Source organism: Martes martes (genome assembly GCF_963455335.1).
Source record: "Martes martes genome assembly, chromosome: 2".
NCBI lineage: Eukaryota > Metazoa > Chordata > Mammalia > Carnivora > Mustelidae > Martes > Martes martes.
The window spans coordinates 139,003,568-139,017,819 of NC_137889.1; the positions used below are offsets into that span (position 1 = coordinate 139,003,568).

General features: G+C 51.6%; 1 long non-coding RNA gene across 1 annotated transcript; it reads left to right on the top strand.

Annotated features, from left to right (window-relative positions):
• Positions 1-27: 27 nt before the first annotated feature.
• LOC308339222 lies at positions 28-8,369 on the top strand. The gene is made up of 3 exons (XR_013966478.1): positions 28-239; positions 7,506-7,676; positions 7,888-8,369. It is a non-coding gene; the product is annotated as an uncharacterized lncRNA (long non-coding RNA).
• Positions 8,370-14,252: the final 5,883 nt, after the last annotated feature.

Consider the following 14,252-nt stretch of genomic DNA (forward strand, 5'->3'; position numbering starts at 1 on the left):
CCACTGGCCCCGCCCCCTCCCGGCTGCGGGGTGGGAGCCGGGCCGCGCAACGCGCATGCTCCATGCGCGGCGCCCCCGACTCGCCGCTCGGCTCTGTTCGGGCATTTCCGCCTCTTTGTTTTAAACTCCGGACGGGTTTTTTTCTCCTGCTCTTGGGGGGGACCCGGAGGGAGCGGCGCCCCCCCCACTCCCGGCGCTGCCCCCGCGTGCGCCCAGCTCGCCCGCAGCCGAGACGGCAGGTCAGTGAGTCCGCGCCCCGCCTGGCCTGGCCCGCGGCGCCCGCTCCTCAGGCCGCGGCCTCGGCCCGTGTGCGGGCCCGGAAGGCTCGGAACCCCGGCCCGCGCCCCTGCGCCCTTCGTCGGCCCAGCCCGCGGAGCCCCGACACGGCTCGTCACGCTCCGGGCACGGGCCGGACCCACGGGGCCGGGACCCCGGGACAGGTCACGGGGAAGGGCCGCACCCCGGGACGGGTCATCGGGGAGGGCCCGGGGAGGACCGGACCCCGGGACGGGCCAGCTGGGAAGGCCAGACCCTGAAACGGTTCACGGAAGAGGGCTAGACCCCAAACCCACCAGACAGGAAGCGCCGGACCCTGACATAGGTCACCGAGGAGAGTCCAGCCCTGGGATGGGTCATCCAGGAGGGTCCAACCGCAGTGGGTCACCAAGGAGGACTGGGACCTTGAAACCGGACAGGAGCCAGAGAGGGCTGGACTCTGAGACAGGTCACTGAGGAGGGCCAGACCCCAGGATCTGGCAGGACCCAAGGAGGGCTGGAGCCCTGGGCTGGGTCACTGAGGAGGGCCAGGACACCAAGACTGGCCCCAAAGAAGGCTGGGATCCTGGAACAGTCCTGTGAGCACTTCTGAGGCCCTGATACAGCCCCTTCCGAGTGGGAGGCCAGGACCCTGGAACCGTGCCTTAAGGAGGGTTCATCCCATGCTGCAGGCTCTGGGGGTGACCAGGGCCCCAGGTAGGTCATTTGGGAACATCTGGATGCTGGGGCAGGACCGTGAAGAAGCTAGGCCCTCGGGGAGGGCCAGGACCCTGACAAGAGCTGGAGCTTGGAAACAGGTCCCTCAGAAGGCCTGAACTCCTGAACAAGTAGATAGGAATCACCCAGACCCCAAGAGTGGACTATATGGGATGCTGGAACCCAAAGCCAGCCCTCCAGAAGGTTGGACCCCTTGGGCAGGGGCCCTTAATGTGTCCATTCTATGCAACTGGATCCACCTGCTGTGAAGGCTTGGGAGCATCCGGGATCCTGGTCACCTGAGCCCTACAGTGCAAGTCCCTCTGAGGCCCCCGAGCACCCTGATGTTAGGAGCACCTGGGCCAGGCCTACAGACCTTCTGGCCTTCAGCAGATGCCGCCTGGCTGGGCACCAAAGGCACATGTGAGGCAGGGTGGGGACCCATCCTCATGCCTCTAGGGATTCAAGTGGAGCTTCTAGTCCGCACTGGCTCCATGCCTCAAGCCAGCACTGTGCTCACTCTCCAGATCCAGAAAGCTATCCCCTACCCTATTCTTCCAGCCCCTACACCAGGGCTACTGTCTTTTGCCTTGGCCTTGTGGTCAGTGTTCATCACCTTCAATCACTCCAGCCCTCCTCTCCCTCCATTGGTGGAGGTCATATGGTTGTGTAGGTGTGCCCTCCATCTTGAGACTGGTGTCTCAGGATTTCCTTTCACAGGTGTCCAGGAAGGTCCAGGAGGGGTGGGTCCAACCAGGAGTGTTGGAAGCCTAGGAAAGTGTTTTGGGGGCACTGGCCCAGGGCAGGAAAGTTGGAGCAGATGAGCATATATATCAGGTGAGTGGATTAGGCACCTTCTCCACTCCAGGAAAGGAAAATATTAAAGGACCTAACAATGGGGGTCTTTGCTTCTCTGAAACCTTTGAATGACACTTTCATCTAAAACTAGTCTGTGTTCTCCTTTAATTTGAAAGTGCTGATGAAAAAGTAGGGTGTGGTATGTGCTACTCTTTGACTGGGGACTGGCTCCAGAGTGCATCCAGTAAGATAATGCTGGAGGAGTTTGAGAGAATGAAAAGCCCAGGAGGGCAAGGGCATTGTCCAGCTCTGCTCCCGGAACTGGCTGCCTGGTGTGAGGTCAGCAGGTAGCACACAACTATTAAATGAAGAAGTGAGTGTGTGAATGAATGAGTGAAAGGCAGGACTACTTGTAGAAAGATCAGCATGTGTTAGGCTTGGAAACTGATCCAAAGATTGGGCAGTAGGATGAGATAAAAATCTAACACTCTGAGCTCTGTGAACTCCCGAAAGAGACACGAACTGATCAGTTCAGTATTTCACTTTTTGCCACAACTTTACTGCTTGGTTACTTGGGAGAAGACCCGTTTAGGTTTTCAGATTGGCATTTTATAAGACCAAATCTTAAGCAAATGGAATCCCCAAATAGTCCAGCTTAGGAACTTTTATTCGCCAAATGTAACCACACTTGGGACCTTCTTACTCAACACTTACTTCTAATTTTTTTTTTTGTACTTTTGTACCTTTTTTAAAACTTAATTTGTTTTCTGAAGTTTTGGAAAAGACTTGCCAAATTGGGCATTCAGCTTTGGTTAGGTTCTTTAATTTCCTATTTTTGCATTTTTAAAGGTGTGATAGTCCTGCATGGTTGCATTATTTATATATTGCTGCCCAACAGATTACCCCAAAACTTAGTGCCTTAAAACATCAGTTAATTATTTTACCATTTCTGTGGGTCAGGAATCCAGGGCACTGCTTAGCTGAGTCCTCTGGCTCAGAGTCTCATAAGGCTGCCTTCAGAGTGCTGGCTGGAGCTGTGGTCTCATCTGAAGGTTTGACTGTATGTTTGACTGTGCTTCCAGGCCTGCTTGCTCGGCCACTGGGGCTCTTCTTAGGGCAAGTCAGGGAGCCAGTGCAGAAAAGAGCACAAGCAAGAAGGCCACAGTCTTCGAGACCTAATCTTGGCAGGGACATCCCATCCCTTTTGCCATATTCTCTTTGTTAGAACCTCGTCACTGGGTTAGGGTTAGGCTTAGGGTGTGTGTACTGGGCGTGGGGGTGATGGTCACTGTGGCCATCTTAATGCCTGTCATTTAGCAGATTTCAGCTAATATAGGGCCTGTACTTGAGAAATACCCGTAAGTCAATTAGAATTGGACAGAGAACAGTGTGTTCAGTAGAAGGTCGCAACAACTCAGCTCTCTCTGATTGTATATGTTCCTCTGATGTCACCATAATGACCACAGCCGCTGGAACTTACACAGGAGGGAAGATTAAATAGGGAAGATGCTTGGGAATTACACCTGGAGCAAACCATAAGCAACTCCCCTGCCAACCCTGCAAATTAAATTGAGTGCTGTAGAATTCTTGGATAGCTCCAAGTTCAATGATTTCAGTGTTTCCAGAGCATCGTTTTAGTCCTGCCCGAGATTTTGCTCCAGGAATTATAAACTGACCTTTGTAAAAAGTTTTTCAGGAGTAAGATCCTGAGACATTTTAGATATTTGACCCTTGCAAGGAAGTCATGCTCCAGGAGCCAGAATGTAAGGGCCTCAGTGCTCAGGACCTGTGGCTCCTTGGAGCTCATGGACTCTGGTGCCATGCCTCTCTCTGGCACCCCGGGCAGGGGCTGGAGCGAGGGCTGTAAAGCGCACTGTGGAAGCCCTCTGCAGAGGGATGTGTCCCCTCCTGCTGCCCAGTTCTTTCTGGACCTGCCGGGGTCCAGGTCCTGCTAGTGGGAGGCAGGGGCCTCTTGCCAGTGATTGGAATTACTTATTTGAGTTGTTAGATTGAATTATAAAAGGAGGTTTATTTTGGTTTATACTTACTCTTTCTCGAATGCCAGGATTTATTATTTCATTTGAAGCTATTTGCTTATTGGTCAGAATCGAATTTGAAATTGAAAATGTAATTTTACTATTGAAATATGTTGAGATTTGGGGACAGTTTCTTACTACCCTTCTGATATTTGCTGTTTGTAGTACAAAAATGCTGCCCAATTCATTGTGCTTCAAAAAATGGAACTATACTGCTCTACAAGTTGATAGTTTATCATTAAGTTTTAAGAAGTAAGACCTCTAAAAATAATAAGCGTATCTTTTCTGATCTGCCATGTTCCTCCCTACAGAACTGAATTCTCTGAAGGCCAAAGGACAACAATAACGAAACACTTAACACATGATGAGAGAGTTAAGGTGTGAGCCTTGCTTAGGCACATCTTCAGAATTGTCTGTTAAATTAAGCAAAACTCATTGATAAGAAATAAAACGTGCTAGAAAATATATCCTTAAAAACTAATTGTGGGGTTGATTGCTTTTTTGAAGAGAACTTCTAATATTCAGGTGAATTTGGAGAGTGGAAGTTAATTGGATTATTTTGCAAATGAATTGGTATTCACTGGACTTTGCTACGTTAACATGCTGTTAACGTATTCCAGATGTTTAGCAAGAAATATGCCAATAGTAGAAAGCTGTCTGCATTCTTCTTTGAAGCCCCTGCTAACTGTGGGTTTTATGGGGGCAGAAAGTGGTGATGCTCAGCAGGGCCTGGCCAGTGTTAGATGCGCAACAAAGAACTGAAGTCTGATCTTCATTCACACCTCGTGTGGCCCTGTCTTGGAGGTACTGTGTGTGTCAGCTTGTCTGGTTCTTAAAGCCACCCCACGTCTGCTCTCTGATCACTCCTGTGTGCCTGGGAGGAAACAGATGCAGGCCGTGGCTAGGATGTGAGGAGCAGAGAAGGGTCAGCCTTTCCATTTTTATTTCAGAAAAAAACACAGTGGAGGAAAACGGAAAGGATTCTACACCCCACCCTTATCTAGCAATTATTTATGCTTTGCTGTGTTTGCTTTATCTCTTTTTTCTAAATACATATTTATTGTCACTGAATCATCTGAAAGTAGCTACAGACAACCTCCCAATCCCTTCAGTAATTCTGAGCACACAGGTCACGGGATCAGGATGGTCTCCGCACAATCACAGTCATTCTCACACCTGAGAAATGGGCACTCGGTTCACATACTAGCTAATTTTCTGTTCATTTTCCAATCTCCCGACTTGTCTCAGGAATGTCTTCTATGGTGTTTTCCCCAACCAGATCCAGGCAGGGTCCTGGGATAGCACAGGTGTCCTGCGCCTCCTGGACGAGGCATAGGTGGGTTCCCTGGGTGGCACTGGGGGTCATGGCCCCTGTGTCTTCTAAGGTTTCCCTCTTGCCCTCCACAGGGTTGACTTTTGCAGGCTATGTGTCACACCTGGATTTTTCTGATTCTTCACTTACGATGTCATGCACTTTTGTTGTCCCTGTGTACTCTGAACTGAAGGAATGGGGGAGAGGCCAAGTCAGGCTGCAGGTTTGGGAGATGCCTTCGCAGGGGCCAGTAAGTGCTTCATGTTGCACCATCAGGGATACCCGGTCAGGTCCTGTTACTTGGGTCAGTCCTGCCAGCCGCGCTTCTGGGGCCACAGTTCCCAGTGTCCTGCCATGGGCAAGTCAGCAAGACAGGCCCTCCCTGTCCCATTTCTGATGGGGACGCAGCCTCTGGCCATTTCATCCTTCCTCACAGGCACATGGGCGAGCCCTGCTCCTCCGTGCCGATGCTTTAAGCAGACTTTGTAGAGGGTTCAGTGCATGGAAAGGGTTTGAAATTGCTAATGGAAATAGGACTTTTGCTGACAAGTAACATTTCTTTACCCTAAAGTAAGTGCCTTTCTTACTGTAGAGACAGGAATGGCTAGAGGCGGTTGGTTTCCCCCAGCCTTTCGTTAAAGGCAGACTGGCGACAAAGGCAGAATCAGAAACCACAAGGGAGGTGTCTTAGTCAGCCGCCACAGCAGAACGTCACAGATGGAGTGGTTTAAGCAGCAGGCATTTATTTTTCACTGTCCTGGGGGCTAAAGCCCAAGGCCAAGCTGCCAGTTGATGTGGCTCGGGGTGCGGGCCGGCTGCCTCCTGGCGGTGGAAGCCCTCTTCCAGCTCCTCTTGCACGGACGCTAATCGCATCCGGGCCCATCCTTATACATCTGACCATGTCGTCCCCAGAGGCTCCGTCTTTGGACCTGGCTTAGGGGGCCAACACAGGAATTTAAGGTGGGCACAGTTCAGTCCAGACCAAGGGGCTGCAGCTTCCGCCACTTGTTTATTAACCTGTTCCTTGTCTCTAGAATTGGGAGAATAGTTGCCGAATGAAAATGTCCCCAGGGCTTGTGGTCACTCTGTTTTACATGCTTGAGAAACTGGCCCTTTCTTTGGCTATTTAACTCCATGTCTTTAAATACAGTTACATTAATTTTCTAACACTGCATAACAACTTGCCTCAAAATTAGTGGCTTAAAAGGACACTGACTTACTAATCCCGGTTCCATGGGTTGGAAGTCTAGCACAGTGTGGCTGCTCTTCTGCTCAGGGCCTCAGAGGCTGAAATCCATGTGCTTGGCTGAAGCTCTCATCTGGGACTTGGGTCATCTTCTGAGCTCACTCGCCCATCTGCTGTGGTTGTTGGACTGAGGTTCTGCTTTGTTGCAGGCCGTCAGTTGGGGGCTGCCCTCCGCTCCTAGAGGCCCCACAGTTCCTCATCCAAGGACTGTGAGTAGTTGACAGCAAGTTGTTTTCTGCCAGGCCGGTAGGACTCGCCCCTCTGACCTGCTCTTCTGCTGTGAGCTGGAGAAAACTCTGCTTTGAATGACCGTGCTATGTGGCTTACCCTATTTTAAGGTCAGCTGATTTGGAACCCTAATTACGTCCTCAGAAATCCCTTTGCAGCAGTACCTAGGGTTAGTAAGGTGGGAGACTGAAGTATGCCAGGGCCCAGAATCTCATGGCCATCTCAGGATTCTGCCTGCCACAGTCCTGCTGCCCCAAAATTCATATCCTTCCAAATGCCAAATACACCTGTCCCTCTTCCCAGGTTCCCCAGGGTCTCGTCCCACTGTAGCACCAGCTCAAAGTCCCAGACCTTGCCTGAACCACAGAGCTCTGGAATCTCATCCCCTGGATCACCCACTTGGTGCAGTCCACTGGCTGCTACTCCTGGACACTTGGGAACCAAGTGAGACAGATCGCCTTCCCAGGACCCCACCCCCACACCCCAGCAAGACAGGTGTAGATTACCAGTTGAGAATGGAGGAGTGGACATAGCAGGGAGTCACAGGCCCAACGCAGTTCTGAAACCCAGTGGGGATGCCCCATCGGGATTCTTGATTGGGTTTTGAGCTCAGGGTGAGCCTGCTGGTTCTGTGCTTCGCTCTCTGGGCTCTTATTTCTACCCTGAGTTGGCCTTTTTCATGAAGGGGGGTTGCATGTCTGCAGCAGAGCCAACTCATCAGCTGGCTGCTGCTGGAAGAGTCCTGGGGTCCTGCAGCCCCTTTTCACATGTTTTCATCTTCTCCAGGGGTTGGATCTGGGAGTTAAAATGGGTATGATTATATAATGATCTGTTTTACGGTTGAGTTCTAATCTCACCTTCCCTCTTTCATGACATTATCTGACATTACTGTCTCCTGTTCCAAATTCTCAAGGATCGTGTCTGAGCTCGTGCCCTCCTTGGCCCTCTGTCCTCGTCCCCCTGTCCCGTGTGGATGCCTCGTCCTCCAGGCCAGCCGGCCGCAAAGTGATCCTCTTGCACTTCGGGGGCCCCTTGCCCCGTCGGTGGGGTGCCTGCTGCTCTGACCCCTCCCTCCGGGTCCAAGGTCAGACGTCCCTCCGCACCGGCTCTCCTCTGGTCACTATCTAAAGCAGCCCCTCCACCTGTTTCCTCTGCTTCGCTGCCTTCCTCTGCTTTCTTCACGGTGCTCATCACTCTTTGCTGATGAGTTTGTCATGTCTCGTCACCAGCTGGAATGGGAGCTCCCTGAGCACAAGGCCTGTGATAACATGTGAGCACACTTGTTGTCTCCATAGGCATGCCTGGGATGAGTATTTGAGCACCTTTCCTGAGACGTCGGAAAACACCATGGCTTCCATCCATACTTGGTTGATAGTTTGGCTGGACGTAGAATTCCACATGAAAGTTTCTTTTCCTCAGAACTTGGAAAGAATTACTTCTTTTACTGGTAGGATTCACTGTTGCTGATGAAAAGTCTGGTGCTGAGTCCCACTCCACTGTGATCTCCTTTCCTCCCAGAACCTGTAGGACCCTTTCTTGTACCCTTGATGTCTTCCGCTTCCAGGACTTGGTTAGATGTGGGCATTTTCCCTCACTGTGCCAGGCACTCAGGCCTTTGTGGTCTGATGGTTCTTCCAGCTGGGGAAATACTTGAATAATTTTTCCCAAATCATGAAATACTGCCTACAAATGAGCATAGAGAAAGATACAATGAACACCTGTGTACTTATTACCCAGCGTAAGAAATAAAATATTAAAGTATATTTGAAAGCTCCTTATCTCGGTTTTCTGTTTTTTCTAAAACACCTGTTGGTTGGATGTTGGATCTTTTCCATTTCCTATCTTAATCTACTCTTTGAGAAGATTTTCTCAACTTTATCATAAAACCTTTTTATGGAATTTTTAATAGCTCAAGTCACGTGGCTGGCATTGTAGTAGAGGGAGATGGGTAGTAACATAAATAGGTGTATTATAAATTCGAGGGTAATATCTTAAATTTGTGGTGTGTGCACACTGGGCATGTAATTAATTGTCAACAAGATGGTCCCTAAAGGCGTTGCTGGGTAGATGACATTTGATAAAAGGCTTGATGGAGGTAGTAGGGTAGTTCCCATGTATCCACCTGAGATATGATGTTCCAGCTACAGTAGGTGCAAGGGCCATGAGGTAGGAGTACACCTAGAATGTTCTAGAACTAGCAAGGAGTCCACCTTGGCCAGAGTGGAGTGAGAGGGGTGGCTTGGGGCTTCAGTGGCCACTGGAAGGCTCTGGCTTTCCCTGAGCCCTTGGAGAGTTTCATACCACAGAGCCACCTGCTCAGACCCGCATTTCCTCGGGATTCCTGGGAGCTGCGTTGGGGGTGAGTGTGGCTTGGTGTGCCTGAACACAGTCCAGTAGGGTAAGTGTGAGGGGTATAGTCCTTACCTCTTGCACATGGGTGCCAAGTAAGTGAGAAGCCACAGATGGGATGAGCCGGTGTGGGCAGGAAATCCAGACTACACACTTGGAGATGCCAACCTTCCAAGTGGACCACAGGTGGTTAGTGTCTGAATTTGGGGTCAGGGAGCATTGAGCGGCATAAACATGGAAGTGAGAGGTCAGTGGGACGTGACTGGAAGTGGGTGGGCTGGGCCCACGGGACAGGCGCTTGGGAGCCCATCCTGGGGACTGTCAGATCTGAGACACTGACTTCAGATCTCAGATCACTGACTTCCAAATGTATATAAACCCTTAATTTAAGAAGTGAAGATTGGGAGTAAATTCAGCAAGGGACATGGTCATCAGTCTGCCATATCAGTGAATTCCTAGTCACTCATTTAACACATGTTAGGCATCCTGTTGTCCTCAGAACACCCAGTGACGGGAAGAGCAGCTGTGGGTGGTGGCCTGTGGCATCCCCGAGTGGGGAAGCGAGGACAAGGCCTTGGGAGGCAGTCCTCAGCTTTTTGCGGGGCTGAGACCTTGGTGACCTGGGGATGGGGGTGGGGGTGGGGTGTCAGGTCCAAGTTAGGGGAGAAGATGGAGCAGGGACTTCACTGTCCTTTGAGTCATGAACACTTTTGAGAGTCTGAATTCAAAGCACTTTTTTGTTATTCATTATATTTTAAAAAAGCTTTTGTGACAGTACGTAGCCACATAGAAACACATCTAAAGTTTCACTTTCTTTCATCATCTTAACCTGACTTCAATGTCCCAGCAAGGCACATTCATGATACGGTTCTGTTCATCTTGAGACGGCAGTGAATTCTGGATGTTTGGGCCGCGTGTGGAGTGTCCATTTCTGCAGGGCTTGCCTGAGGACCTGGTGATTCTGTCCTCGAGTGCGTGAGCCCCGCCACATGCCAGGGCCCTGCTGGGGAGCAGGACCACGCAGGGAATGGGTTAGCTGGGTGCCACAGGGAGATTCGTGAGGCACCGGATTCCTGGGAGGCAGGATCGTGGGGTCAGGGAGGCCATAGAGAAGAAGCTGCAGTGACTAGACACTAGAAAGTAGGGCTCTTTCTTAAGCACACCCTGTGTGCCAACACAGGTGCTCCAGCTGGGGGAGAGAGAGAGGAAGAGGAAGGCCCGTCAGATGGGGCAGCAGGTTCGGAGACACATAAGCATCCAGAATCAGAGCAGGCTGGTTTGGAAGGAGAGGGCACTGGGCATGGGGCAGAGTTCAGCAGTTTGATGATTTTCTTGTGGAAACGGATGAAGACAGAAATCTCTCTGGTTGATTGGGCAGCTCTGGGGTGGGTGCTCTGCCAGACATCATGGCCAGCAGTGAGGGGGCAGCCTGAGCCCTGCTGTGGGGGTTCACAGTGCCACGGGGGGCAGGCTGGGCACAGCACCCTGAAGAGGCTGACAGTGTGGGGGCAGGACAGCAGCGGTGTTAGATTTGGTGCTGTGGTCACCCGACCAGAGGGCTCAGGGAGCCAGCCTGATGCCCTGAGGATGGAGGGCCGGGCTGGTGGGAATGGTGCGCACACAGCCAGAGGCAGGCGAGGCCAAGGGGCATGGACATGCCCTGACGTGGACACTCATAGTGGATAGAGTCCTGATGTGGATGGGGCTTATGGGACTGGAGCATGGCAGGAGGGCATGGCTGGATCCTTTCAAGGCTTTCATGCAGGAAGGACATGTCTGATTTGCTTTTCTATGTGTTGCTCAGATTTGTCCACGAGATTGATTTTGTGGTGAGAGTGGGCATAGGGAGGCCTGTCCTGGGTGCTTCTGCCATCTGTATGGGAGCCATGGTGTGTCCAGGGGATGGCCGTGGGCACGGAAGGCGGACAGAGGGCGTGGCATTCAGGGAGAAATGGGCAGGACTCGGGTGAGGGAGGAGAGGAAAGCATGACCCCCACACAGGGCAGCTGGTGCTTGGATGTGGTGGGGGATGGGAGGGGAAGTAGGTTGACAGTTTCTTAAAAAGTTGTCAAGCAGCCTCATGTGGCCCCCTGGTTGGTGTTTACTCCAGAGCATCTGTCCACACGACGTTGTGGCCATGAGTCCCTGACAGCCCCACAGGAAACAGCCCAGGTCTCCGTCTGCAGCTGAGCAGGCCAACAACAGGGCAGTGGACGCTGCTCGGGATGAGAACAAGCTGTGGGTGCCGTGTGAGCGAGCCCCGGAACAGGACAAGTGAGGGGAGCCGAGTCGTATGACGCCACGGACACAGCCCCCGGAACAGGCCGCCTCAATGCAGTTCCCGGGCAGATCGGGGTCTCTGGGGTGAGGGTCCGTATCTCCACTGGGCTGGTCCTTTCCCAGGCGAACGTCGAAGCTGAGTCGTCTTTCTAAAATACGTGCAGTTTATGTTTTGTCAAGTATTTCTCAGTAAAGCTCTTTGGTGAAGGTTAAGGTATTATGATCAACTTTGTGTTAATGATTTTTTTTAGAAGATTGTATTTATTTATTTGACAGAGAGCGAGAGAGGGAACACAGGCGGGGGAGCGGGAGAGGGAGAAGGAGGCTTCCAGCTGAGCAGGGAGCCCGATGAGGGGCTCCATCCCAGGACCCTGGATCATGACCTGGGCCAAAGGCAGACGCTTAGCAACAGAGCCCGCCGGGCACCCCAGGTGCTAGTGATTCTGATTAAGATTTTCCTGGAAACAGAGCGGAGGACTTGAAGGTTCTCCTGAGACTCGGTGGGGGAAACGAAGCACACGCACTGGCTATGGATTTGTGGGAGGTGGCAGGTTCTTTCTCCGGGGTTCCCAGGCAGGCGGGCCTGAGGGGGGGTCTGGGCTGCCGCTGGAATGGAGGGAAGGGCAGGTGGGTCTGGCCCCGAGGAGGGTGCTTCCGGGGGGGGCCCACCAGTGGGGGCACCGCTGTCACGCTGCATCCCTGGGCCAGGGTGCACAGCTCGTCGGTGGCCGGGGAGCCCGAGCTGTGCGTGTGTTGGTGTGGGAAGACAGCTGGGGTAGCTTCGTGGTTCTGAAAGCTCCATGACATTGCATCATCCATTGTCTGAGGGTGGCTTTCCATTTTCCAGTAAAAATGAGGGTGTGTATGTACATGTTCTAAGTATTTAAGGACATACCCACGGAGGGAAATACACGATTACATTAAGGACAGCAATTAGTTTGGGGGGACTGGGGTTGTAGGGATTTTCCTTAGTGTTATTCTTTGCTTTCCAAATCATGTTGAGTAAAGGTGCATATTACATCCACACTGCAAAAAGCCCGGTGTATTTACCTAACAGGTAGTCCTGGCTGACGGAGGTGCCGGTGCACCACGGGAATGGAGGGCTGGGGAAGCATCCCCCCTCTGATGGGCACTCACAGGAGTCAGAGGGAGGGCGTGACCCAGCTGGGCGCTTTTGGCTGAGGGGCGGGGCTAGGGGCGCTGGCACACAGCTGTGAGTGGTGGAGGGGCCAACTGGAGGGGTGTGCACGGGAGTGCACAGGGAGCCTGGGCCTTTTTGCACAGGATGACTGCCTGCGGGCCTTCGGTGGGCCTGAAATTTGTGGTGGAGAGACATGCCACCCTGCCCTTCTGGAAGGCTCCAGCACCGGTGCAGAGTGAGTGGTGGAGCCAGCCCCGTTGAACAAGGACAGGGAGCCATGTGGGAGGGGTCGTCGGCCTGGCCATGGTTGGGGCAGTGACCGGAGATCCTGCAGATAGTTTATGTTGGTAATGTCCTCATCACCAGGATCTCACTGAGAGCAGTCTGATGCGGTGGGGGGCCAGCAGACACAAGGGAGAAGGTGTTCACCAGTGAGGCGCAGCTGTGGCAGACCCTCATTGGGATTTTAACTTGCATTTCCGGGGTTACTAATGAAGCTGAATGTTTGAAAATACGCTTATTTGGATTTTCTCTTCTGTAAAGTGCCTGTGGTTCCTTTTATTGCCTGGAGCAGGAGTTGGCAAATGTTTTTGAGCAAATAATGTAGCTTTTTGGGCCATATGGTGTCAAAATTCCTCCATCCCAAAGCAGGGACGGACAGGACACAGGTGGGTGGGCTTGGTGGGTCCCGCTCAGTCTCTGTTCACGGAGCAGCCTCATGGAGCCCTGTCTGGACCGTTGTCTCAAATGTGACTGTTTCCACTCTTGTGTTTTGTGATTATCTGATGTACTTATTTTTAACATAGTTGATTTTATTAGTCGTTCCCTTTGTGGTTAGTGCTTTTTGATTCTGTTTATAATCTTTTCCTCCCCTGAGGTCAGGAGGATGTTCGCCCTAGTATCTTCCAAAGGTTTAAATTTTGCTCTCACGTTTGATTTTCATCCACCTGGAACTGATTATTTGGGGATAAGGGTAGGGGAGATGCCTGATATAAACTAGGAGTTTGTTTTATTTTGTTTTTCCAATTTCACCACCAGGAATGATGTTTGTTGTAGTTTTTTTAAAATTTTAGAATGCACTTTTTAATGGAGGTACAGGTTACACACACCGAAGTTCACCGCAGCTTTCATGCTGTGTGGTTGGTGTCTTTTGGTGCATCTGTGACCACACCCCGGTCCTGACCCAGAACCCTGCCATCTCTCAGACTTCCAGCCACCAGTCCCTGCCACTGGCCAGCCCGTGGGCTCCCAGATCTGCCTTTTCTAGAACTGTGTGTCCAGTGGGACATGCACCACAAAGTTCTTGTGCCTGGCTTCTGTCCTTTGTCATTTTGGTTGCTGAGCAGTACCCACCGTGTGGACGGACCACTTTCTCTTCCCACCACCACAGACAAGCACTATGGCTTTTTTCCATTGTGAGACTACTATGAAGAAAGCTGCCTTGAACATTCAGGCATAACCCTTTGAGTGGATATTTGTGTTTGTGTCTCTTTTATTTATTTTTAGAGTGGGGAAGCGCAGAAGCAGAGGGAGTGAGAATCTTAAGCAGGCTCCATGTCCAGCGTGGAGCCCGATGTGAAGCTTGATCTCACCACCCTGAGATCACGACCTGAGCCGCTGTCGAGAATCAGATGCTCAACTGACAGAGCCACCCCGCAGCCCTGTGTCTCTTTTAAACAGAGAACCTTTATTAGCTTCTAAATTTGCTAAGAGTTTTTTTTTTTTTTAATCATGAATGGATAATGAATCTTTTTTTTTTTTTTTTTTAAATTTATTTATTTATTTGTCAGAGAGAGAGAGAGAGTGGGAGAGAGAGTGAGCGAGCATAGGCAGAGGGAGAAGCAGGCTCCCCGCCAAGCAAGGAGCCCGATGCGGGACTCGATCCCAGGA